This window comes from Amblyomma maculatum, chromosome 6 (genome assembly GCF_055883805.1).
Source record: "Amblyomma maculatum isolate TAMU_Amacu chromosome 6, ASM5588380v1, whole genome shotgun sequence".
Taxonomy (NCBI): domain Eukaryota; kingdom Metazoa; phylum Arthropoda; class Arachnida; order Ixodida; family Ixodidae; genus Amblyomma; species Amblyomma maculatum.
In genome coordinates, this window is record NC_139349.1 from 54,737,843 (window position 1) to 54,763,161 (window position 25,319).

The window sequence follows — 25,319 nt, forward strand, 5'->3', positions numbered from 1 at the left end:
TTTGATTCCGAACGTTTCAACTCCGCCCAGGACTAACCAGACTAGCAAAACATTCCTCGCATCTCGTCTCAATCCCTGCAGTTGCGAACTGTGACGTGTGTTCAAACCCTGCAAATGCCGAGGCCTCGGAATCTATGCTATGCTGCACGCTCGCCTGTCCACTGCAATCGGCAATCGACAATGTTGTGTCTGTGCAAGAAGTTCATCAAAACGTCGTCAACCACTGCTGGTTACTGTTTTCATGGCATTTTAAACTGCATCAGCAGCACTTTCTGCCGATCTCCGCGGTGAGATGTCATCGGCGCCGCACCGTGTGCCGGCCAGCTTCAGCTCTGCGTGCGAGATCAAAGTTCTTCACCCGCAGGCGCCAAAATGGTAAGTGCGACTGTCAGTTAATGCCCCTTGCGTCGCCATATATGGCAATGTTGCCCCCCGCTTGGTTTAATATCATCAGAATCTGGAACGCATTGGACGCTCTTTTGAACACTGCTTTAACGAGGTGTTTTCATTCCGAAAGTTTATACCCCGGTCAGACGAGCAGGTTTAGTGTCACTTTCAACGAGTGCACTCGCGTTTAGTGTCATTCGCATCGTGTCACACGATGAACTTTAATGACACTCGCAGCCGAACACACTCAGCGGGAAGGGAGTTTGGCGAACTCACTACACTTTGTCCGGCAGGCGAGTGTGTAGTCTCGACAGCAGGGCAGTGACATATTACTCATACATTTTTTGAAAATTACAATGTTTTGAAATGTTTATCGTAATTTCATGAGCGTCTCTATTAATAGGCATGAGATTTAAGCTGTCACCAACTGAAAACGATGCGTACACATGAATAGCTACCTTCGCTCTCAGTGCTTGCGCTAACGCGAAGGCGTTCGTCTGCTGCGCTGCACTTTGATGGTATGCGGTATCTCAAGCTCACGACCGGCTTTCTCAAGCTGCATCAACGAAGTTGGAGTTATTTGTAACCCAATCTCTAGAAAGTCGTCATTTGACAGGCAGCATTTCGCTCAAGCGCCGGCCGGAGACACCACCGCTTTTCATCCCGCAAGCCGCTAGCGCCAAGCCAGCACCTCGTTGTCACGGGCGTCAGAAAAGTGTGCGAGAATTTGTTTTTCTCGTAAATAATGATCCCTGAAGTAAAGCAATGTCAGTAATTAATCCTTCTTGGGGATCGTTGACCTATACCGAGTCGCTAGTAGGTGTAATTGCTGCGACACAAGCAAATTTCTGCTCACAGCTTCATAGCCATCGTCGCCGGCACCGCTCACCCTTGCAGTACACGTATACGCTATCTAAGTCGTCGATTTGAATTGCACCTGTCACTTATTATGAACAGACAGCAAGGTTGACAATAAGGCAGTGCCACGAGTGAGCCATATATTCTATTAAGCTGGCCATACGAAAGCGCCGCCCACTGATACTTTGATGCGAAACTAACTATATAGGCCTATCGACGACCACGGAGGAGCGCACGGCCAAGCGCTACTTGCACCGCGCGCACTGCCGTTCACGGGCGCTCGATGGGCGGTACTACAGCGGAAAGCTAGTAGAATCCGGTGCTGTGAACGCTGCGAACTTGTCGCCTACTTTCGTGATACTGCGGAAACTGGACCTTTTTCGACGTTGTGTACAACGGCAAGAAGACGTGACGATGCTGCCGTACGTGGGTGCTGCGCCGCTGGACATTTTAGGCTGCATAGAAGCGCCGTCGGACATGATTTCGTGTGAAAAATGCACGCTGCTTTGAATCATACTAGCTCGATAACTTTTCGCGCTCGAACACCGGTGACTCCACTCCATATGCATATACTCGCTACTGGCATTTTCTCGGATAACGATGCAAATCAGTCGCAAAGCTATATACGTTCGCGATAACCGCGGTTAGCAGCGTGAGCGAAAAGCGCGGTCAAGCTAACATGCCCGTGCGACATCGCGATGTTTTTTTAGTCAAGTCCATGTACTCAAATGCACAAATAAACTGGATATTAGCTAGGGGTCATTGTGCTTGCAATAAAATTGAATTCTAAGGTATTTTCATGAAAACTAATTAATTTTCACATACGGCTGCAGCATCCGCATCGGCACTGCCGTCATTTCAAAATGACACTTGATTTTGCCGTGTGACAGCGAGCACCGAAAGTGTCACTCTTCCTATGTAAGTGCACTTCGTGAAAGTGTCACTAAACTTACCCTTGTGACTGGGGTATAAGTTGCTATGTCGGAGAAGCGTGCCAGTGTTCCGTGAATTGAAACGCAGGTATATGTAATTGTACTCCTCCGCCGGTGTCATACAGCTCCTCTATTAACTATTAACTTGTAGTGTGCAATAACGTGATAAGCTAGATTAGTTTATAAAGATTAGTGCTTAACGAGTTCAGGATAAAACGAAAGGGCCTGCATGAGCACTGTAGTTTTGCGCCGTCGTCGACTTCATGCGCTCTAACTTTATTCAGAACGTTGTTTCGCTCTCGGCACTGCTTCTACGCCCTGTTTCATACTCGGTACGAAGACAGCGAAAAAAGTCAGCCATAGATGAGGACGCGACACAAACTACTATCAGCTGATTTTAATTGGTCTGTGGTTGTTTCTTGCGCTGTCTTCTTTCTGAATGTAAATAACTAACTAGCCCAGCACCATGTTTTATGCAGCCCTGTTTTAGCTCTCTCATTTCCAGGGGAGTAGCGTCACCGAACACTTTCGCTATCGGCTACAGTTCGAGAGTGGCTTCGAAGCAGTTACGCGCATTGCAGGCAGAGAACAGTTTTGTGATAAACGGGAACAAAAAGCCTGGTTCACACATTAGTAACTAACGCTCTAGCGGGTATTATAACATTTCTCTGATTATGCAAACCTACAGTCATGTAGTTAGGGACAGGCCGTAAGAATATCTGCGAGCGTTCCTTGCAGGTTGGGTTTGTTTTGGTGCTCACCGCCTCAAAGCGAATCAGGCTATGATAGACGCCGCAGTGGAGAGCTCTAGAAATTTCGACCACCTGAGGTGTAATCGGGCACTGATATCGCACAGCACTCGGATGCTTTCCTTTCCACCTCCATCGAAAGCGTCCGCCTGAATGACCGGACGTTATCTTACATCAGTCGTGACTCGCTAGCCGATTGGCAGGTCTTCACGCTTTTCGAATGTTTCGCCAATTGCAGTACGTTGTCCCTGCTAGATTACTGCAGACTTCGTTGAGGAATTACTATTACTAACTGCAGCAGCAAATACACTTCGTCACAGAAGAAATCTACAAACGACTGAATTACGATTTTAAACATACCTTACGGATATACCAGACCCCCCCCTCCCGCTTTCCCCCTCCCCTCAATTTTATATCCTGAACTTCGTTCGGCAGCATCTTTCTTCGGGATCGTTCCTTCTCTCAAGTACTGTGTAATACCGCAGAATGAAGCATTTCTACAATCAGCGTTTCCTAAATGGAGGGAACGCGATACTGCAGGTACACAGAACACGCTAACAGACAGAGGAAAGCTGGAGACAGAGCTGATTCATTTCAGAAGAAGGCGGACATATACATATGGAAACTGTCCTGATGTGATACATCAAGGCGCGAGACAGCTTTTAAAATCTGTTCTGCATTTTGCACAGTCGCAGAATGTTTTCGTTGACCTTCTCAATCAGGGAAACAATCCTGAAAATACAACCATATAATCATCTGTTATCAGGCGCGTATCTGGCCCCAGTGCTATGTTGCGACGAGACCTTCTGAAGAGAATTTTTCGTTGATGCGTGAACATGTGCACATTTGATGATATAACTAAAGAAAGGGATCTCTGAGAGTTTGAAAAAGCAAATATTAAGTACCAAAAATTATTTTCTTTACTTACACGTAAGGTAAAAGAGAAAGTGCTGCCTGATGGCTGCCCCGCGGCTACGCCTTTTGACAAATTCGCAGAAACCCTTCGTATACCCACCTCATAAGCTTGATAAAAACACGACAAAATTAAAACATCGCAGAACAGGACACGGAAAAACGCCGTGGAGGCGTCTGGACAAACAACATTATTGAGCGACGCGTTGTCACTGTAAATGAAAAGCAATCATTAGGTAAAATATTGAACAATGCTCAATTTATGAACATAACAATAAGTGTGCGAATATGAGTGTAGCAATTCAAGCAAAGACAAGAACGTTAAATATAAGTAAAGGCATACGAAAATTTAAATGCGCGTACAAAAATGTGAACCTCAAGAACTGTTGCCCGGCTACCATCGTAATCACGTACCATTAACTTGGCCATACTATAATGAACACTAAAGGTACTGCAGGGACTCACGATACACCGATAAGCCGAAATATAGTAGCTGTAACCTTTGCTAATTCAGTTCATGTAACAGGAAGCAATCTTCAAGGATGTCGCTCTCCTAAAGAAATGATTTCAACACAATGAGTGCTTGTTTTTTCCGGTGTATACGCCGATCACGAGTCTAAAAGTGCTTGAAGACAGAACTCTATCACGGACGCTAATGTTGTTCTTCAATCGCGCCAAGTAGTTGTCTTGCTCTGGATAATAAAATAATAGGCGAGCTAGAAAGTGTTTTGTTGCGGCTGTTCTTAAACGCACCAGCGAAATTAGCGCTGCGGGAGGAGTTTGTCTTTGGACTCCATCTTACTCATTGTTCTTAAACGCAAGAGATGAATGGGAATTTTCCAAATGTTAAGAAAGGATGGAATATTAAACTCGGATAACGGGGGTATTGATGAAATTTTGGTTCGGACTTCCATATTTTGGCTCTATACCACATCTTTTTTCTCATTTGTATTCGCGGGCTTTACAAAAAGAAACCAAAAAAAGAAAACAGTTTTGCGTATACCTCGGCAGGAGAAGGCCGGAAGCTGGAGTACTGGTTTGTGCTTGCCTCCCCGCGGTGCCGTTTCCAGGATAAGGCAATGTCCCGGTATCCATTAGAACTCGATGTTTTTTGATAGCCTTGAGTATTTTTTTATACATTTTGAATACCAGGAAAGCCTTAAAAGGTAAGGGGAAGAAACACACACAGACTAACAAAGGTATTCAACCAGTGCTGTAAGAGCATTTCAGTGCGAACTGAGAGCTGCTAAGGGTTACTCACGCACGCGGAACTCTTACTAGTGCGACGAAGCGGAGGGTTAAAAACTAATGCAAATCAAGCAGTCATTGATGTTGTTGCGTGTGTCACTTAAAATGTTCGCCATTCATTCAGCTTTGGAATCACAAACGCATGTGTAGAAGAATTTCACCCACTGGAATCCCCAGCGCAGACACCAGCGCAAACAGGATACGGCCTGAAGCAGTACAGTGAAACAGGATATCAAGTAAAGGGCTAATTGTTAATTACTCGTTCGACAGACAGTTCTATTGCAGCGGCAAAAAGCCCAACTCGGATTTGCTCTTTCTTCTACGATAAAATACTAGCAAGGAGTTCGCAGCGGTGTTGAAACACATATATATCCTGCAGCGCGGTAACTAATGGGTGCAAATATAGTCATTTTTTTGTCAATTCAACCTCCGCGCTTCCCGTGAAGCTTGGCGTCTTATGAGCAGCCGTTACGTTCGAGCAATAAATTTAACACAATTCTCTGATATTCAGTGACCCGGATACATTAAATTACAAATAGAAGAAAAAGCCACTGTTCTTTAAAGCGCGCAGCTAGGAAGTGCACTGGCGACCTTAGCAGCCCATCATAACTTGTATTTTTTCTGCGCGTAGTTTCCGCGACTGCATATCGATCACTGAAATTAGCGAGAAGGTTACTGTCAGGAGAAAACACAAATATCCACTGCCTGAGTCACATTATTTCTGTGATTCCGCACCGGACACACGCATAGCGCGTAGTACGTTACAAGCGACAGCAAAAAAACCGCTGTGCGGGGTGCTTAAATGACTGCATGCACTGCACGCAGAGGAGCGAGCGGGCACCTAGACACCCTACAGCAAACCCAATTAGTAATTGAGGGAAAGTGAAGCTGTCTGGTGCGCACGGAGGTTTGTTTACTTTTTTTTTTTGTGCATGCATTGGTCCGCTGCTGTCGAGTTATTTAAATCAAAACACGCACCATTCGTCCTTGGACTACAAACAACCTTCTCCTTTTTCGCGACCTACTGCTGTGTATACGCGAGGTGCCTAACGTTGAGTCGCAGTTCGAGCAGGTAGTAAGATACAGACTGCAGATAAGGGAGGACGGAAGGGTAAGCAATAAACATACACAAAAAAATAACCGCACGAAACGAGCGGCAACTCGAGGTCGCCGGCTGCTGCAAATTGAGTCGGCTATAGATGCTCAGTCTCGTAAAAGACTTGAGCAATGAACACAACGCGGGAAGTCGTCAAGCGCTTAGGCTACCTTCTTTACATTGTTAATCCGCACGAGGCTTCTTTCCAGAGACACGAGGATGTCCCCGACTACATCGTTGAGGTGAATTCATCAGCTTTGTTCTCTGTGTTTTAGTTGCTTAAATCTGCAGTAGCACAACTTAGTAGGAGCATTGAAAGCAAGCAGCCACGCTTTCTGCAGGTCGTAAGGTGCCCAGTATTCTTTCGCTTAATATCTGTGGAAGTGATTAATAGTGGCTCAGCTACCGGACTATATGTTTTATTGCGAAGACCTGCAGCTGTTAAACCGTGATGTGTTTGACCATGAACAATCACGCTCGACTTTGTGTCACATTTGCAGCTTTGCTGCATGCGAACGTTAAATTTATAAAACTAAAAATGATGCACTTTTACTTGAGCGGATTTGCCGTCGGATTTGAGCCGCACCGTAGTGAAGATTTGTTTCTATTGTTGGAACAATGGCTTGCTGTGTTTTATTAAGAAAGCCTAAGAAATTTGGACTTTCACTTGAACGGGCCTGCCATCGGATTTGCGGAGAGCGATTGTTTCGTTTGTTTAAACAATGCCTTGTTGTTAATGAAACGTGCTTCGTTAAAGCACTCTGAAATATCGAAAAGCGGAGGCGAAAAACAAGGTGCCCATTGTGCTGCGCGATGCCAGTGCACATTAAAGAACAGCAGGTGGCTGAAACTTCCGGAAGCGGCCACTACGACCGCTTCTCATAGCCTGAGGCGCGTTAGCACATTGTACACGACAAATATAATTCAACAGAACTTCAGTAAACCATCCTTTTCTTACTCCCCCCCCCCCCCCCCCCCCTGCCCTCTTTCCCCCCAAAAGTATAATATTGCAGTCGCTTCCGCCGTGTTCTCCCTCTTTCTCCTTGCTGTTTTCGTATTACAAATGTATATCAAATTTTATTTCTTGTTATCTGGGTGTTATTAGTACGACAATGTCATCCATTTTATCGGCGTTAAGGCGATAACATGATCTCGAAGTAGTGACGTCACTGAGCCCTTTTTTTCACAGTACGTTCCTAAATCTACACGACGTCAGCCCCGGAAACTGTCGCATTGCCGTATTCCTGAATAGCTGCAGATTATTCATGGAATGTTCTTATTTTTTGCGTTTGTGTGTGTTGTTCGCAGGCCGTGCCTATTCTCATTGCGTTTGCGATCATCGAAATTATCATCAACCTTCTGAGTCACCGCGACCGCTTCCAACTGGACGATAGTTTAACATCCGTGGAGCAAGGAATTATTCAAGACCTTTTCCGGTGAGTAGATATGGCCTACAGCAGTATGCTTACAGAAAGAACAGGTCCGAAATGTTATTCTCTTGTAGCCGAAATGGAAGCAGGAACCACAGCTGTATACTGTGTCAAAAGTACCATTCATGCTTGCGGTGCATATTCTCTATGGTTTGCGGAGAGCTTCAGCATGCCTCTCGGTTTGAGATCTAAGCGAAGCCCGTATTGTTTAAAGCCAAGTTCAGATGGGAGTTCCATGCTGTCCCTTGCTTCTGTCTGCGTCCCTTAGATCACCTTGTGTGCGTATGTGCGCTGATGTTTACTAATTTTTGTCAACTTCTTTCGGTCTTCATTGCATGCCGGTGGAGGCTTGTGTTATTAGACGATCTTCTTTTATACCTTTTTCAAAAGAACGCGTAGTACCGGCAGTCACGGATGCGATCGTATGGCTGCGTTTTACCTCTCCTTCTGTGAACGTCAAATCATGCATGCGGCGTCCGCGTGGATACGAACCCTCTCCATTTATCAGCTCACGTCAGGAGTAATGGTCACGAACTTCCTTGCATCTGAAGTGCCTAGGTCATTAGAATCAACACATACAAGTGCCACAACGCTAGTCTACGAACCCGAAATCTAGCTATAATTGGGACGCGTACTGCTGGCGAACTGCGTGCACTCCGCGCCTAGCGCACCGCCCACCTGTATTTGCAGTGTCTTTGCTGCATTTTTAACTCAACAACTTTGTATAGGACTCTCGTCCAACAGAGAACCGAGTGGTATATGGAGAAAATCCGGTTTGGCAGAAAAAGTTTTACATCGCACGGTGAGCGCGGAAATTAAATGCAATTGAACCATAAACTGTGATTGCAAATTTGCAACGTGACTCAAACGTCATTATAGAACACGTAAGGATTCGAAACAAATGAATTGCTCTGAAATGAGTAATTAAATTGAGATGGGATTCGAACATGGGATCATTGGATATGGAATTAGACACGCTAATTCTAGACCGTGAAGACATATTTAATGCAGTATTAATTTTGGGAAGTAATGACTGTTCATCGCAAGGGAGTGTATGAGTCTGTACGCTTTGTACAGAGAGAACTTAGATCTTCGTCGTTGAAAAAAAAAAAAAAAGAAAGGAATATTGTAATGGCGGGTGAATGTCCTGTTTCCGTCGTGGGAACATGCGGCGACGGCGATCCGCGCTTCGCAAAGTATGCGCACTTTTCTGCCTGCTGCCGCAGCACGATCGTGGCGTTGCCGCCCTGCTCCTCCTCTGTGGGTGGACGGCCATTAGCGTGAGAATTGTGCGTTGACGATTTTGTTCCGGGATCGTGCTTTTGGTGCATTACATCTGTGGCGCCGGAGGCCTGCGCGTGTTTTATGCTTTACTCAGTTGTGATCGTGCGTGATGACAGTAATGAACGCCGTCTGTTGTCCCTAGACGTAAAATTTCAAAAAAGTTTGAATGGCTTCAAAAAAAAAAAGTGCTTTTCTTTCCAGTTTTTTTTTTTTCATGAAAAATTGGAACATTTGCAAAACGTGACAAAAACAGATTTATTTGCAACATGAGTCGTTGACATCCACCCAAGCGCAGCCAGACGGCTACAAACGAAAGCTGCAGGGCTTCCACAGAAACTTCGTAATGAAAAATTTGCCCTAGTTCAGGGTTCGACCCCAAGACCATCGCCTGTCCGGGGCAGTCGCTCTACCAACTGATCTAACCATGACGGCCAGCAGAACAGATGGCAGGGCAAAACACACCTAAAATCATCTTCAATAGAAAACGTAAACATTGAAAACGTAAAACATAAAACTCAAGAAAACCTTACCATCTTTCGGTGCAGCTCCCACAATTTCTCAAGCAATAAAGCCTCATAATCAAAAAAACATCTCACGTTATCTGTACCCCGCGTTTCCTTCTGCAGGAGTCACGACATGCCCTGACTCTCCGCGGATTTCAAAAATTTATTCCCATCTCTCAATTCACCTTTACGTATACTTTGCTACTCCTCACTTTATGCCTATATTGTCCCACACATTTTTATTAGCACACAGTCGTCAGTTACCGGATTACCTGGAAGACCAAACGACGATGGTATAAAACCCGGCCCGATCTATTCAACTTCCTTTGAAATGTGGCTGCGTGGTTTAAGGCTAGCGTGCATGACTCAGAATCCAAGGGTCTCGGAGAGTACGATTCCTATCTTGCTCAAAGGAGCCTTCTCAGCCATGTAATCTTGTCTTGTCGCATCCCCTAACCCGACGACCGATGAGTACCAAGCCAGACGCATAATCGTTATTTTTCTCTCACCTCGCCGACTCTGGATTTTTCTGAACAACATGCCTTTTAGCTTTGTCCTGTTAAAACTTTAATAGTATATGCTAGCATACGAGCAGGAAGGAGTTGATGTATATCTCAGATATCACGTCTTCCGTGGTGAGGTTTTTACGAGGCAAGCAGTATATTCGCCTGTTTAGTTTGAGGGCTTCTATAGCAGTCTCCGTAGTTTGGCGAGGGGGTTTGAGGCGAAGATTGGCGTGCATTTCTTTAGTTAGTGCTTGAGCTAGACTGCACGTCGCCTGGTCGCCTCGAGACCAGTGTGTACAGGAGTGCAGATGATCTGATGAGTTTAGAACAGTGTGAGAGAGAGCGCCACTGTAGAGAGCGGGAGAGCGGCAAATTTCGGGATTCTGTTGTTTGTGAAGTCTCGGCAGGATTTATTGGAGGAGGATACAGTTGTTAAGAACCGTCCAGTCGTTTCCTCATTGGCGATGGCGACAATTGCTTCTTGTGCCACGTACGTGAGCGTTAAAGCTCGCTGCAGATTCACCTCTGGATAGTTCGTAGTTTGTAGATGTGCCACTCTGTCTTCATGTCTTCCCATGTTAACTTCTTTGCGCATGTGTTTGGAGATTGGAGCCCCTCTTATTCTGTTCCTAATGAGTGTAGGGAGGGAACTCCGCTCAGCCATTAGATTTTGGCCCGTAGGTGAGCAGATTCGTTGTAGGATAACGCGCCCAGTTTTGGTCTTTGGTCGGGCTGTCCGAGATGATATGGGATGATCTTCCTTTACCTCTTCGAAAGTGTGACTCCTACTTGTTCTAGCCTCTCTCTAGATGCATGTAGCGAGGAAGCGCCAGCGCCATTTTGTAAGCGAATCTTAAAATGACCTCTGCTGGGCCTTGATCTTTTATTTGAAGCTGTGGCAGGATGATGTATGGCGGTACAACTGTCCTGTGTCGAAGAAAAATGCTATCGCGATATCCGTACTGTATTGCATGTTCCCTGGAATATAGTACCTTTCTTATATACAGACACCTAAGTGAGATGCAAAGATCATGGTTAGTGCATCGGGTATCACATTCTTTTCATATCCGCTTCAGCGGCTTGCGTCGGCCAGAGCTGAGTTCGTATGCGGTAAATTCACTTATTGATGGAGTGCGCATTTTAAGGGTAGGCATGAAAGTATCTCGAAGCTAGAGATCTCACAAGTGTGTCACGCCTGGTAGTGTTAGCCCAAAAAGGGCTACCAGTATAAATAAATAAATAAATAAATAAATAAATAAATAAATAAATAAATAAATAAATAAATAAATAAATAAATAAATAAATAAATAAATAAATAAATAAATAAATAAATAAATAAATAAATAAATAAATAAATAAATAAATAAATAAATAAATAAATAAATAAATAAATAAAAGGTGCCTAACGAGTACTGTCGCCGGCACTTTAGAGCATTTATGTTGTTCTGAGGAACTGATTTTAATATGCTTGCGTCTGTCGTGAGGTGAAGGAGTTAACAATATAATTGAAACTAAAGAATTACGCCTGAAATCTCTTCTTCCGGCAGCCTGATTGCAGAAGGCACCCTTCTAGGCGGCTACATCTACGTGTATAACAACTTCAGGATTGTGACACTGCCATGGAATGTCAAGGCCACATGGTTTTTTGCTTTGCTGGCCGTCGACTTCGCCTACTACTGGGTGCATCGCTGGTGTCATGGTAAGTGCGTCACATTTTTGCTGTTAGCGCATTCAACTTGACCAATAAAAATAAACAAGTAAATATATAAGGAATGTTTTTTCAGATAATTATCTTGAGCTGTTTGGCAATGAGGAGGTAGCCTGAACATTTTCTGAACAGATAAATGTCCAACGGTTCTGTAACGGAAGAAAAATTCTGTTAAGTGAAATACTTTCCGTATCATTCAGTGACTGCTTTGTTAAGCAAGTAAGCCACCGTGCGTTTGTGTGGAAACTATGGTTTGAACTGCAAAGGCTCTAGTGCCAGTATTTCAAACCAACGTTTTAAAACACCCGTCTCCTTCTTGAGTTCTATTCGTCTGTATGAAGGTTGCCCAGTTAAGATGGACCAAGATAAAAAAAAAAAAAGCGTCAACTAAGTATTCTTAAGAACAGAAATCAAGTGAGTCCCTCGCCGTGGTTGCTCAGTTGATAGGGCGTTCGACTACTCAACGCAAGGATGCGAAGTCAAATCCTGGACGCAGCGGCCACTTTTCTATGGAGGCTAAAGACAAGGCACCACTGCACTGAGCGATGTCAGCGCAGGTTTAAGAATCCCACGTGGTCGAAATCACCGCTGTCATCATGCACTACGGCGTCTTTTATAACCTGAGTCTCTGAGACCTTAAAACACGAGACGTTAAACCCTACATACTAAACCAGAAAATAAGTGAATGTCGTCAAGAGTCTTGTAAAGTTTCGACTAACATTTTTTCCTTTACATACATTTGAGCAATTGGTCGACATTAAGTAGTTCACAATTAAAAAAGAAATTGTGCTGCACTTTGGACCGCTAGAGTGCGATAAGGCGAAAGCCTTTGTTTGAAACTTCGCTGATTGTTGTTTTTACTGCATCACCTTCTGTACGCGTTCGAGGAAGCGCCAAATCAAGGACGCGCCGTACGGACGCCTGGATCGGTATGACGCGGTAGCGTAAGCTACCAGCCAACATATGAAACCCCGTTTAACCGAGCAATATGAACGCGCCTGCGTTGCCTAGGGATAAAGTGAATGCAAGGGTCTTGGCAGGCTTATTCTGACATAACCCTCCCTTCTACGGTCAACGATGATTAAACCATTGCCAGTTTTCTACCTTACCCCAAACGAGCCATTCAGACCATAAAACATGAAAGCTCTCTCGTGTTACAGAGGGTCTTTTTCATTTTTTTTTTCATTTTTTTTTGCTCAATACATATCATTGCGTTCCTGTTCGACCTCTGTTGCTTCCAGAGATCACTTTTGCTTGGGCAGGTCACCAGGTGCACCATAGCTCTGAGTTCTTCAACCTAGCCATTGCGATGCGAAACTCGGCTTTGCAAGCAAACCAGTAAGTATATGCACGCCGTCATTAAGAAGCAACAAACATTGTAAAAAAGGCGCTATCCGTGATAAGCCACGCTTATAGGGCGCTATAAATGCGGAAGTATTTCAGGCCGCGCTAAAATGTTCCGAGGCTAAAACTGTGAAAACTTTTGATCATTTGAGGGCAATTAACTTCGGGTGTGGCATGCGGATGTGAACCCTCCTTGCACAGTTACTGTTAAATTCACTGATTTAGTTTTCAGCTTCGTCACATACGCTAACACTTAACAAAAGTTGTAAGTTGCTCTCATGCACTGGGCATCTGTATTGCGTTTTCTTGTCTGGAAAGCTCCCATAGACAGTAGAGCAATCAGCTGCGAAGTGTCCAGGCACAAGAAATTTATGATTAGTTGCCCTGTGAATAGCTTTTTCAGGCGTATGCAGGGTAGAACGAGAGAAAGAAGATGGCTACACAGTATGTGTTCAGCACTCTTTCATATTTTTCAGGTGGAGTGACTTCATGTTCCTCATTCTGTCAACAACAGGCCTCTGTCCTTCTACTGAGATGACCTCTATTAGCTCTGTAGTCACTGCTTCTGATGTACCGCCGGTGGCATGAACTGTCTGCGCATTTTAACGATCTGTCCCGCATTCTACGTACCTCCGGGTGGCTTCAACACCAGTGAGCCCTCCAGCTTTTACTGTTTTGCGTCTTTCGAACTTCTTCCTCCGTTTCCTCTTGACTTGTGCGTAAGCAAATTATCCGGCGTACCAATGCTGGCTCCTGGAACCCGACTACTGTAACTATTTTGAGTGGTGGCGCTGGAAGAAGACCGCTGCGGCAATGTGGCTTTACGTGATAACGCAGAGCAGCTCGCTCGTGTGGCGAAGATCGATACTCGGAGATTTCGTCACTCTGCTTGAGCCACATGAGAGTGGGACGGGCCCGCAGCGGTTCTTTGTCAATTTCGCTTCGACCGTGGCCTCTTCGACAGCCAGCGCGTCAGTATATACCCAATTCGCGCAGTCATTTAACTCGTAAACCGACATCAAAGCGACGAGGCGGAGCCATATACACCGGACGCGATTGCTGGTGCTGTTTTATGGTGTGAAGCCGCCTGTCAGGCTTTCATCTGTGTGCCTTGTAAAGTGCGCGGCAGTTCCTTCGAATAACTTTTTTTCTTCCATTCTGCAAATAAAACATACCCTCTTAAATGTTAAATTTAAAAGTATTAAATTTTTAGTTAATTAGCAAACTAATCGAAACATTCTAATACAGCCCCAAGACTAAAATAAATCTGAAACAAGTTCTCTTTTTGCAAAATTTTGGACACAAAAATTCCCCTGCATATCTTTTTGTATAGCCTTCTCACTGATCTGGCCTTCCCTGACAAACTTACAATTACTTTTACATTTACAATGTACAGTGGCTCACTTATTTAGTTCCCGATAAGAGGAGAGGCCCCCAACCATACTTTTTCAGATTTTCGGACGGAGTGGAAATGAGAGATGCCAGACTCGGGTCGAAGACAGGACGCCCACCTTGGAAAAAGAGACGTTGTTATACTATTCTCGTATTTATGAATTCGACAATATGCGGGTCGAGTTAATTATTCTAGCGAGAAAGAAAGGAAGAGAGAGACAGCAATTTTTTTTTTTTTTTTGTAAAGAAACACGGGACTAGTCCATCGACTCTCTGCATCCTCGTTTTTGAACTTTCCCTCAAAAGGAATACCTGACTAGATTTTGGTGGAGTTCATATAAACATCGCTACTGCCGCGGTCTGTTACTATTTCAGCAGCAGCGTGGCATTGTGTGGATGGGAGCAGTTGCGTCCATAGCTGCGTTCCACGTCAAAGCGAACTATAAGGAACTTTGACATTATCGATAGCGCGCCGCTTTTAAATTCAACTGGCCACTCCTTCTTTGCTGGCGACTTGCCCGTTATAGTTATACGTTGACATTACCATCCCAATGGGACTGCTCGGTGGCAAACCTACAACATACGTTCTTTGTGGTAAACATCAGAAAACAAGACATGGGGGTTATGACCGGAGGTACGCTATGCTATCGCCTCAATATTGACTCGCCTGCTGCAAAGACACTAGAGGTACTGTGAAGAGTAGCTCTAGTACGAATTCGGTCGCCGATATCAACATTGTCAGTTTGAACAACTTTTCGACTTCTCCTGATTTACCACTTCGAGAGCTCTGTCTTACTTTACAAGGTTTTTTGCCCATTTGAGACCTGTCTCGCACCGCCATCTTCGGCAGTGGTGCTGTTTACTGCGGGCCAAGAAGACTGGTCACCCCTAAGTTGACTGCGCAAAATAAGAAAAGTTTATAGAAGATAATAGAGCAGAAATTTGTGCAAGGAAAAAGGACAAACACATACGTCGAAATAGAAGCGTAGCATTTCTTTTTTTACCTTTTCCACGTTTTTGCGCTATCATCTGCAATACCATGCAGAACCAGCTAGCCCGACAGCACGCCCTAAGGAAAGTTGTTTAAAGATACAGTCTAGCCCAACCATCTTTCTGCTGGCTGTCCTATTTATTTATCCTAATTGATAGAGCGACTGGCCCACGTATTCTGAGTTCTATCCCTGGACCGAGACCAATTTTTCGGCTAAAAATGCACAACTTCATTATGCCCGTAAGGTTGTGGTGACGTGGAAATGAATTAGTAATTGCTCTCTTACTGAGATCTGCTCATGGGTCGTATGTTTAAGGGAACACGTTCCCCTTAAAACTTGTGCAGCATGTACCTCCGTGCAACGCTATGTACCATTTATTCGCCGATAGTTCGCGTTAAATTCTCGCAATATTTGTTTTCTTTGCAACAATGCGAAAAGTTCAGCACGCTACAGATGTCGCACTGTTTGTAGAATAAAGGAACTGTGGATATATGAATGACAAGACAGGAAACTATGGTGCACCCCACACCAATTTTTGTTTTGTCTAAATGCATTTTTACTCTTCTTTTATTGGCTGCGGTGGTCTCGTAGGGGTACTTTGCTGGAGACAACAAACCAATCAGTATGACCTCTCCCGTGCCTCTTACCAAAGATTTTATCCAGAACGTTCGCCTTGAAACTGACATGGGCGAACGGCAGTTAAAGTCGGGCCAAAAGTTTTTAACACCTGCTACCAAAAAAGTTCGTGAGGTAGCCCGCTGCTTCTTTAATCGCGATCGTAGAATAAAGGATGCTTCAGTTAACCGAAATGTTTTGTTTATGATGGAAGCAAACAGTCAGCGAAAGCAACAGAGTATAGTGTACTATATGTTTTCTAATAATTTGTGGCGTTGATGGGAAATTAATGCCTAATCGTATCGCGCCTGAGAGATAATTAAATACACTGTAGAAGCTAATAACCACATACTGCCGGTTAGATATGAAGCTGCTGCCACTAAATATCACTTAAAGCATATCTCTCCAATCGATATAATTTATCGCAGTGTTCCTTGCGCGTGCATTCATCTGATGCCCATTTGAACCGCGTCTATGGGTGCACTATCGCCATTTCTGAGTTTGTCGGAACTTTACCGGAAGCCTGTACTACCCCGATCTTGCAGTTCACTTCCGAGTTCGAACAATATATCAATACACTCGAGTATCAGTACATTCGAGATGTGAACGTAAGCTGTGATTTGTGCGTGTTGGTAAAACAAGATATTTCGTCCACAAGTCGGGCATTCTGTTATTAGCGGTTTTCGTCGGCGGCGTTTTAAGCAATTCATTGGGGAGTTTGAATAGCAGGAGCGTTGCTTCCTAAGAATCTAGAGCAGCACTTTTAGCGATAGAAAAACATAGTTTCACGCAGATATAAGCACACAGTTGTTGTATTTATGTGCATCTTCTTTTTTTTTTTTTCTTTTTTTCTTTTTTTTTTTTTTTTTGCAGCTGTTGTACCTCCCACTCGCGCTGGTATTGTCGCCGAGCATGTACCTTGTGCACCGCAAGCTCAACCTGCTTTTCCAATTTCTCTTGCACACCGAGACTATCCAGACGCTGGGAACACTCGAGCTTGTGTTCAACACCCCCAGCCACCACCGGGTACATCATGGTATGACAAGGCGCTGCAGCCTCTGAAAGTACCGAAACTACATAGACTTTCTTTATTTCCACTCCTTAAAATGCTGGCTAGCCTGATCTGAAGAATTTAAGAACTTTTGAGTGTTTTAAAACAGAGTATCTTGAGCAAGCACTTATTGTTCCATGTCTTCGTGATTGCACGTGCAGATGTATTGTCAAATTACTTCTATATATCATTTTGCATACCCGCAAATTTATGCATAAACACGCGCGGATATGAAAGCGCGCGACACAGCTGCGACAATGTCATGGGTAAAAAACCAGCGCATCGGCATGCCGACGCACTGTGGTGTTTAGGTCAGAGTTTGCGTTATGCGTTTGACCTGTGCGGGAGCTGTCAGAGTATGCATGTGAGATCAAATCTAATTGAAGACGCTGAAGGCCCCATCGGCACGGCTATTATAAGTAAGCCAATACAGGCCCGTTATGTTGGATTTTTATTTTTTCTTATTCAAGACGACCGTGACAGAACTCCATGCGCTGGCTGGATGGTATTGAATTTCGCGGTCTTATATACTGCACGTCCTCTTGTGAAGCCCAGGTACGAGATCAGAGTGGCGAAACATTGCTCACAGCTATCGATAGGAGCGCTAGTGAACCTTTTCTTGAAGGCATCCGCCATTGGCATTTGAGGCCATTCATTGCACTTATTGCTCAGCATATTCACCCTGACAACGCATGTCTCGGCTGCAAAACTTGAGTGCTCGGCCACTCCATTTTTTCGGCAGCCCGCTCACAAAGCCCGGTGAAGATGATTACGAATTCACACGTGCATTACAGAGCGGCGCCGCTTATTGTATTCGTCGTGTTTCATTATCGCCGCTCAAACTCGCAGGCATTGCCTTTCCAAACTGCTTCTGTGAGGTTGTTAGAGCCTGTGAATGGCATGCCAGAGGTCTGCGTTTGGTATCGTAAGTATCGAAATAGAGGGCGTTTCAAGCGAACGTCCCTGATCGAGAATCGTATTCGCATGCAGAACAGGGTCACTTGCAGGCTGTTGCAGCAGTATTTTTGGTGCGCTAGCCCCGAAACCCGCAGCCACCGATTTCACCTATGTATGTATGTATGCATGGTTTGGTTTGGTTTTTCGGGTTTAACGTCCCAAAGCGACTCAGGCTGAGAGACGCCGTAGTGAAGGGCTCCGGAAATTTCGACCACCTGGGGTTCTTTAACGTGCGCTGACATCGCACAGCACACGGGCGCGCGTGTGTGCGTGTGTGCGTGTGTGCGTGTGTGTGTGTGTGTGTGTGTGTGTGTGTGTGTGTGTGTGTGTGTGTGTGTGTGTGTGTGTGTGTGTGTGTGTGTGTGTGTGTGTGTGTGTGTGTGTGTGTGTGTGTGTGTGTGTGTGTGTGTGTGTGTGTGTGTGTGTGTGTGTGTGTGTGTGTGTGTGTGTGTGTGTGTGTGTGTGTGTGTGTGTGTGTGTGTGTGTGTGTGTGTGTGTGTGTGTGTGTGTGTGTGTGTGTGTGTGTGTGTGTGTGTGTGTGTGTGTGTGTGTGTGTGTGTGTGTGTGTGTGTGTGTGTGTGTGTGTGTGTGTGTGTGTGTGTGTGTGTGTGTGTGTGTGTGTGTGTGTGTGTGTGTGTGTGTGTGTGTGTGTGTGTGTGTGTGTGTGTGTGTGTGTGTGTGTGTGTGTGTGTGTGTGTGTGTGTGTGTGTGTGTGTGTGTGTGTGTGTGTGTGTGTGTGTGTGTGTGTGTGTGTGTGTGTGTGTGTGTGTGTGTGTGTGTGTGTGTGTGTGTGTGTGTGTGTTTCTCTTGCTGCGTGGGGTTCCCACTAACTGTATTTGCCATTTTCTTCACAGGGAGAGATCGATATTGCATAGATAAGAACTACGGTGGAGTGCTGATCGTCTGGGACCGCATTTTTGGCACTTTCGCCGCTGAACAGCATAGGCCTGCTTACGGGCTGACGCATCCCGTGAATACTTTCAACCCATGGGCTATACAGGCCGGTTGTGCTTACTCCTGCGCATCATCTGTTTCTCTTTGCACTTGTATTTTTCCATTTGGAGGTGCATATAAATCCCGTTGAAAATTTCTACAACTTCACTAGCACCTTTAAATGGTTTCTGTCGGGGTTGCACTATTTGTATGAAAACAATTTTGTGGGTGCACTTTATACCTCCGCGCCTAAAAGTGTGACGTGACCGCATAAAATGGCTCCCTCTGCGGCCCATTTTGTGGATCCTTGTTCGTGCACGTGCTCTTTGCAATCTCTGAATTTGTGCTCCATTATCTCATGCATGGGATCAGCGTTCAACTATAAGCTGCCACGTTATGTAGAAGACCACCCACGTAGATATAAAGGCCAGCGTGAACCAAGGTGTACACGAATGTCCGCGCGTGACGTAAGTGTAGGGTATCTGGCTCCATAAATTACAGAGGGTTCGATTGCCACCTCACCCTGTTATCTCAAAGCTGTTGATCGAGTCGGCTGCCCCTGCCATCTAGTCACATGGTCTCGTGATTCGTGACGTCACCAAACTCACTGACAAGACAGTGGGCTACTGTGTAATCCTGCCAACTATCGTTTGACATAGGCATATCCGTGAGTTTTCGCTCAAAACACCCAACGCTGGCAACGACAAAATCGACGCTTAGTTTTCTGTAGAACGGCGCCTTTAACGTTGCCGCGTTCTTTATCTGTGTCAGTCGTTTATACGCACCGAAACATGTTACCAGTCCGCAGAAAATGTTGGAAATCTTGCCCATACGCGTGTTCAGAAGATGGCTTTTAGGCTATATTACACGTTCGGTCATATTTACATTTTCTTGATGAGCACTGATGTTCCCATAGGATAGGAATCGCCGCCTTGATTATGGGGCTTTCCTTTTCAGATGCATCACTTCATACACATGTGCAAACAAGTTATAGTTACCAAGGGCTTTTTTAACAAGCTTTCCACATTATTCAAAGGCCCTGGATGGCAGCCTGCCAACGGGAAGCTGGACGACTCACATGATATGCCAGACGTGAGTCGAGATAACGTAGGCTTGCTATTACTTTTATCTAAGTTAAGAAAGTTGGCTTCTACGTTTCGTGTGTAGCTTTTTTCTTTTCCGTTAGCTTCAAAATCTGCCTTCTTTAAGCTGTGCAGCGTGAAAAATTTGTTTACAGAGAAGCTTTCCCTCACACGCGCACCTGTTGCCCACCCAAACGAACACTTTGCACCACGGCCGCTAACAAGTATGACGGTCATTCCGTGTATCAAAGTAAGGAGACGGTCCATAGCCTGAACTCTGCTTTAGCGTTTTATGCTTGAATAGTTCCGTCATCAAGGTTACTGCACTTACGCATGGTGCAGCAAGTATATATCTTTGTAATCAGAGAACGCCTCTCATTACAGCTGACAAAAAGAAACAGTAAAAGAAGGGAAAGGGAAGCTGGGCATCAAAAATCGAAGAGTTCAGCAACACATACACATTTTGTCTTACCCTGAGTTGCTTTGAGAAGTAAAACACCGTAAATAAAACCAAAATTTGCTTATTTGTGTTTTGAAGAAATGGGCTAAGTCATTAAAACCTGAGTACGGGAGTAGGAATTGCAATAAGGTGCTCGCGTTGAAGCATTTACATAGTGTAAGCAAGCAGCAGCGTTCTAAATGAGTTCTCCGTGCATAGTCTTATCGTATAGGTACAAGCACGTACAGGCGCGGACAAAAGTAAACGGAGCACGCTTTTTTCTTCTAAAATGTTTCACGTGTTGTATAACTGAAGCTGACAGTCATGGTATGTGCCAAGCGGCAGTACATGTCAATGCCCTTTCATTTGGACAAATATTGCTTTCTAATCTCTGGTACAAAAGGTATGATTTTATTTCGAACGGAAAAGCGTGCTACATTCACTTATGTCCGCACCTGTACGTATGTTAGGGTAGGTACGTTTGAGGGAACGATCTTGTCCCCAGCAAGCTTAACATTCCTGTGAAAATTATACTCAAGATGATTACTATTTATACTGAGTACGAAGTATATCAGGCTAACTAGACTATTTAATAGCACGTTGAAAAACGTTTCTGTATGCTGTGAAGCATGACAAATATCCATTAACTTTGAAAAGTGCGTAATAATGAGGATCACTCACAAAAAGAACGCCTTACCATTTGATTATATTACTAATGGCGTAATACTGAAGTAACAAAATATAAATATCTAGGGCTCTGAGCTCGGTAAAAAAATTTAGCTGGAATATACATATTGATTTCATAATGTGTACCATTCTTCTAACGATAACACTCTTCTAATAAAATTCCTATCTAACGATAGGCAATTTCAGGGTAGTGTGCATAAAGCATTTTCTCATCCATAAATATATGCTTTTTTTTTCTTTGTTGGAGGACAGCTAATGCGCAACTAATATAATTATATTTTTACTAGCTTAAAAAAATAGGAAGATGCATTGCTTAGGAAGGTCAAAAGAAATTTTAACTGGCTAAAATGTCAGATATTTGCATGAAAATTCACAAAAGGGTTCAATGTATCCTATTAGAAAATAGACAAATAAGCTATCTTTTAATAGCCTTTGTTATTTCGTTCCATTTTTCCTTCCCGTATAGTTACACAGGCCTGTGAAAACGTAGGCGCCAAACACCACAAGGCTCTGCAAGTTTTACGTAACTGTGCATTTCTTCTTGATCCTTGTTGGATACTTGAAGTTGAAACGTTGGAGCACGGTGAGTGCAGGGTTTCATTCTCTTCGCTGCGATTTTTTAGAACACAACGCTAATCGATTTATATCAGTGCTGATAGACCATGCAAACTATGCGTATGGTTGCATATGGTTAAACAATTCGAGGCAACGCTAGAACCGTGCGCTAATACCTAAATAACGTGTTTTTACATAGCATTACTGAATGCTTCTACCGTACACAGTTATCACAGTAAGGCCGGACATGCGTGCCATTGAGCAGGCAGTACGGTGCAGAGTAGTGATGTGTTAGAAATCTTTAATGTTTAGCGGGAAAAGTAATTTTCGTTTCCTTTTCTGCATCCCACTGGCTCACCTAATTGCGTGAGGCTTGATAATCAAATCGTCAATCTAATCTTTTGTCTGTTTACCAAAGAGGATAATTGATAGTTTCTCTCACAAAACATTCAAGGAGTGTCTGCGTGAAGATTACATCAATCAGGGTTTCTACTGCTGAAGTGATCTCGGCCTTGGTTATGTTCTGTATAACTGCTGTCAAATATATCTCAGAATCGTTTCTTCAAATATATGTCTCCCACCGGCATAACCACACTGCAAAAGATAACAAATGCACGTTATGAGGAAATTATAATAAACTGCACGAAACAAAACGATTACAACCTATTTTATTTTCTCTATTTAGGTAATCGACACCAGCACGAAACTCTGTGGCGTCGTTTACATCTTCTTTTCCCTTGTTGTGATGGGTGCCATTTTGGACAAGCGGTGAGTTTGAAGACGTATCACACAATCATTACTATAGTGCTTCCAGCCTTCGCAACAGTGTTAAACAATGAAGCTGAATTTATTATTTCAAATGCAACGATTTGCAGCTGGGCGCCTTGTAGAAAACGGTAGAGAAAACACGAGGTAAGTTTTACGTCACTCTGAGGATTTTCCATCTTCCTGCAATCTTCTTCAAAGGAAGGCTCAGCGAATTGTGATACATGTTTGTAATTTTGTTGGACTGATTAGAAAAGTGGCCCATGCCCGCTCGCTGACGTCTTACAATTCTCCCTACTACCAAACCGCTTTTTAATCATGAGGTGCTTTTAGCTCCCATTGTTGGCCACCAACGAAACGAGTTCTGCCAGTAAATTCTGCTGGCAGTTTGCTCCACCGGTGCACCACGCGTCGTCACTCGAAGTTCCGTCTGCACCGAGCTTCTGCGCGTCCCTGGCGCTCAGTTTCGATTTCGAACTGAAAAAAAAAATATATATATATATAATAAAGGGGGGGGGGGGGGGGGGTCAGATTTTTTCGCGCTGCTAGTCTTCAGAAAATAAGTGTCTTCTTCGCTTCAAATATTGATATTGCATCGACTGCTTCGCGGCTTCGAACACCTCTTTGGGACTAACCATCCAGATGAGATAATTAAAGATAATGAGTGGCCTTTAGTTAACTGCCTGGACCATTAGAGGAGTCTTGGAGAATATTATATCCATCGCCGCAGAGAGTTTCTTCTTGCAAGTATGTTTTTTCTATTTTGGGTCTATTTTTTTTTTATTCGAGAAGTTTGTCATAAGGGGGAATGGAAGGGGGAATGGAATGCAAGAGATAGAAAGTTAAAAGGAGTGAAGTCCAGTTTCACTGAGGTAGTCGCAGAGGTTGGTGGTGTAGTGATTGTCTATTGTCCACTTTTCATAATCACAATCGCGGTTACACCGTAGGTCCACCTTCATGAGTAGCCGTTTTCTAACCGGGGCCGTTGCTGGGCACGTCCACAACAAGTGACGCACATCACCAATCTCAGGTGCAGCGTCACAGTGAGGGCACCTGTCAGTCACTGGTAGATCTTTTTCACGCCACCGATGACGTACAGATGGGGTCAGAGCCTCCCCTGATGATACCTCCTTCTGCCGAGTAAGCCTAAGGGGTAGAGGGTGCAAACTGCTTGAAGTCTTCCACGAAACACCCTCTGTATTGCATCTAAGGAAGAAAGCTACAGCTCTACCGGTGCGAGAAATTGTCGAAGAGATATATGTCGTTGCCTACAGAGTAGAGTGCCAAATTAGGCTGGAAATTCTGTCATCTATCTTGGAAATCAAATCAGGGACCTTTTCTGTTTTAGAAAGACTGCATAACCCATTTGGCGGGTCTTTCTTTTCAAGAGCAGCGTAGCCAAGTATCGCTATGCTGTTTTCTTGAACACAGTTTCAGCTGCACCAGTAACGAGTAAAGCGCCCCATTCCTCACGTTTGGTTTTGCGCAGGAGCTACGCTTTAGGCCTGGAGGCGCTGAGGTGTGCCTTCATGTTCGGCGTCGACGCTTACGTCTTCCATCTGTCGACCTTTGCCGACTCGACAGTCGCCACAGCGTTCCTCAGCATCGTCAGGACACTGTACGCTGCGTCGCTACTCGGCTGCACCGCTGCCAGTGCACGGAAAATAGTTGGAAGAGCAGGAAAGGTGGCCAAGGCCAAGTCGACGTAAGGTCGACGTACAGTTGCACTAAAAATAAAACGAACCACGCGAGCGGGGGACAGACTGGGCAAAACTGCATGCCAAGGCCGGCTCGAAGCAGCGCTGCTTCAGCACAAATACCATCGTTTCCAACCCGCGTGACCGCCATGGTTTGGGCTTCCCTTGAGGGCCGGTTTGTTGTACTGTACAGGAAAAACGCTTGTGGATGTATTTGACAAATGCGATCAAATTCTTATTGGCCCTAAAGGACTACATGAAAAAGAAACTATAGGAGGTGCGCATTGGATGAATTGTCTCAGCGATAAAAATAGATTCTCAGTCGGTCCACAGTGACACTGAGCAAGGAAGATAATTGATGACAGCCTACTACAACACAACACGGCTTCGTTGCGCGGGCAAAACAAAGCTAAATAAATTTGCTAAAAAAATGTGGTTGCAATAGCTTGCGTTTTCCGCGGTCGGTAGCGTTTTGCGAACATGCAGGGTGAAATTGGTGACAGGGTGGCGACAGTTACAAAAATAACTCGCAATAACAAGTAGTGAAAGTCTTGCACATTTATCGGTCTGTATATTTGCTAGAGTGGGAGTCAAATTAGGCCCGGATATGAATATAGTTGAGAACGTATGTTAACCACAGCACGAGTGCAGATGACTTCAGGGAAGCAGTCAGGAAGGGGTGTGACATTCTTTCCGGGCGACCCAGATACGATGGATCTTTTTATGCTTATTTGCCCCTGAGCATGGCTGATACATCGACGCAAGCGAGAAAATCACCCGTTATTATTACTTTGGTTTTGCATAAATTAGGGTATTGTGAGCAATTTTTTAAAATTGTCGCCACCATGTGACCTATTTCGCCTTGCGTGTTCACAAATTATAACCGATCGCGAACGGCTGAAGCAGCGGTAACCTTGTCGTCTGTACGAATTTGTTTATCATTGTTTTTCCTTGTAATAAAGATTTTTTCTGCTAAATTGGTCATTGATTTCCTGCCTTTCTCAACGCCATTAAGTCTTTACTTTTATCACAAAGACAACGCAGGTAATATATGCATGCATTTGTAGTTTCCATGCGTTCCTTGAGGCGAGTGAAATTTCGACTGTATTTGACAAGTTTATACAAGGTCATTTGATACAATTTGATACAAGGTCAGTAACTGAGAAGTGGTAGAGGTTAATGAGTGGTGTCAATCAA

The 25,319-nt window shown here is 44.4% G+C and overlaps 1 pseudogene across 1 annotated transcript; it reads left to right on the plus strand.

Moving 5' to 3' along the window:
• The first annotated feature begins 202 nt into the window (after window positions 1–202).
• On the plus strand, window positions 203–25,037 carry LOC146185772 (alkylglycerol monooxygenase-like; annotated as a pseudogene). Its single transcript, XR_014707819.1, has 11 exons — window positions 203–375; window positions 7,491–7,618; window positions 11,453–11,604; window positions 12,855–12,951; window positions 13,337–13,343; window positions 16,830–16,992; window positions 18,819–18,964; window positions 19,855–19,989; window positions 21,572–21,688; window positions 22,346–22,428; window positions 23,915–25,037. The product of XR_014707819.1 is annotated as an alkylglycerol monooxygenase-like (transcript).
• Window positions 25,038–25,319: the final 282 nt, after the last annotated feature.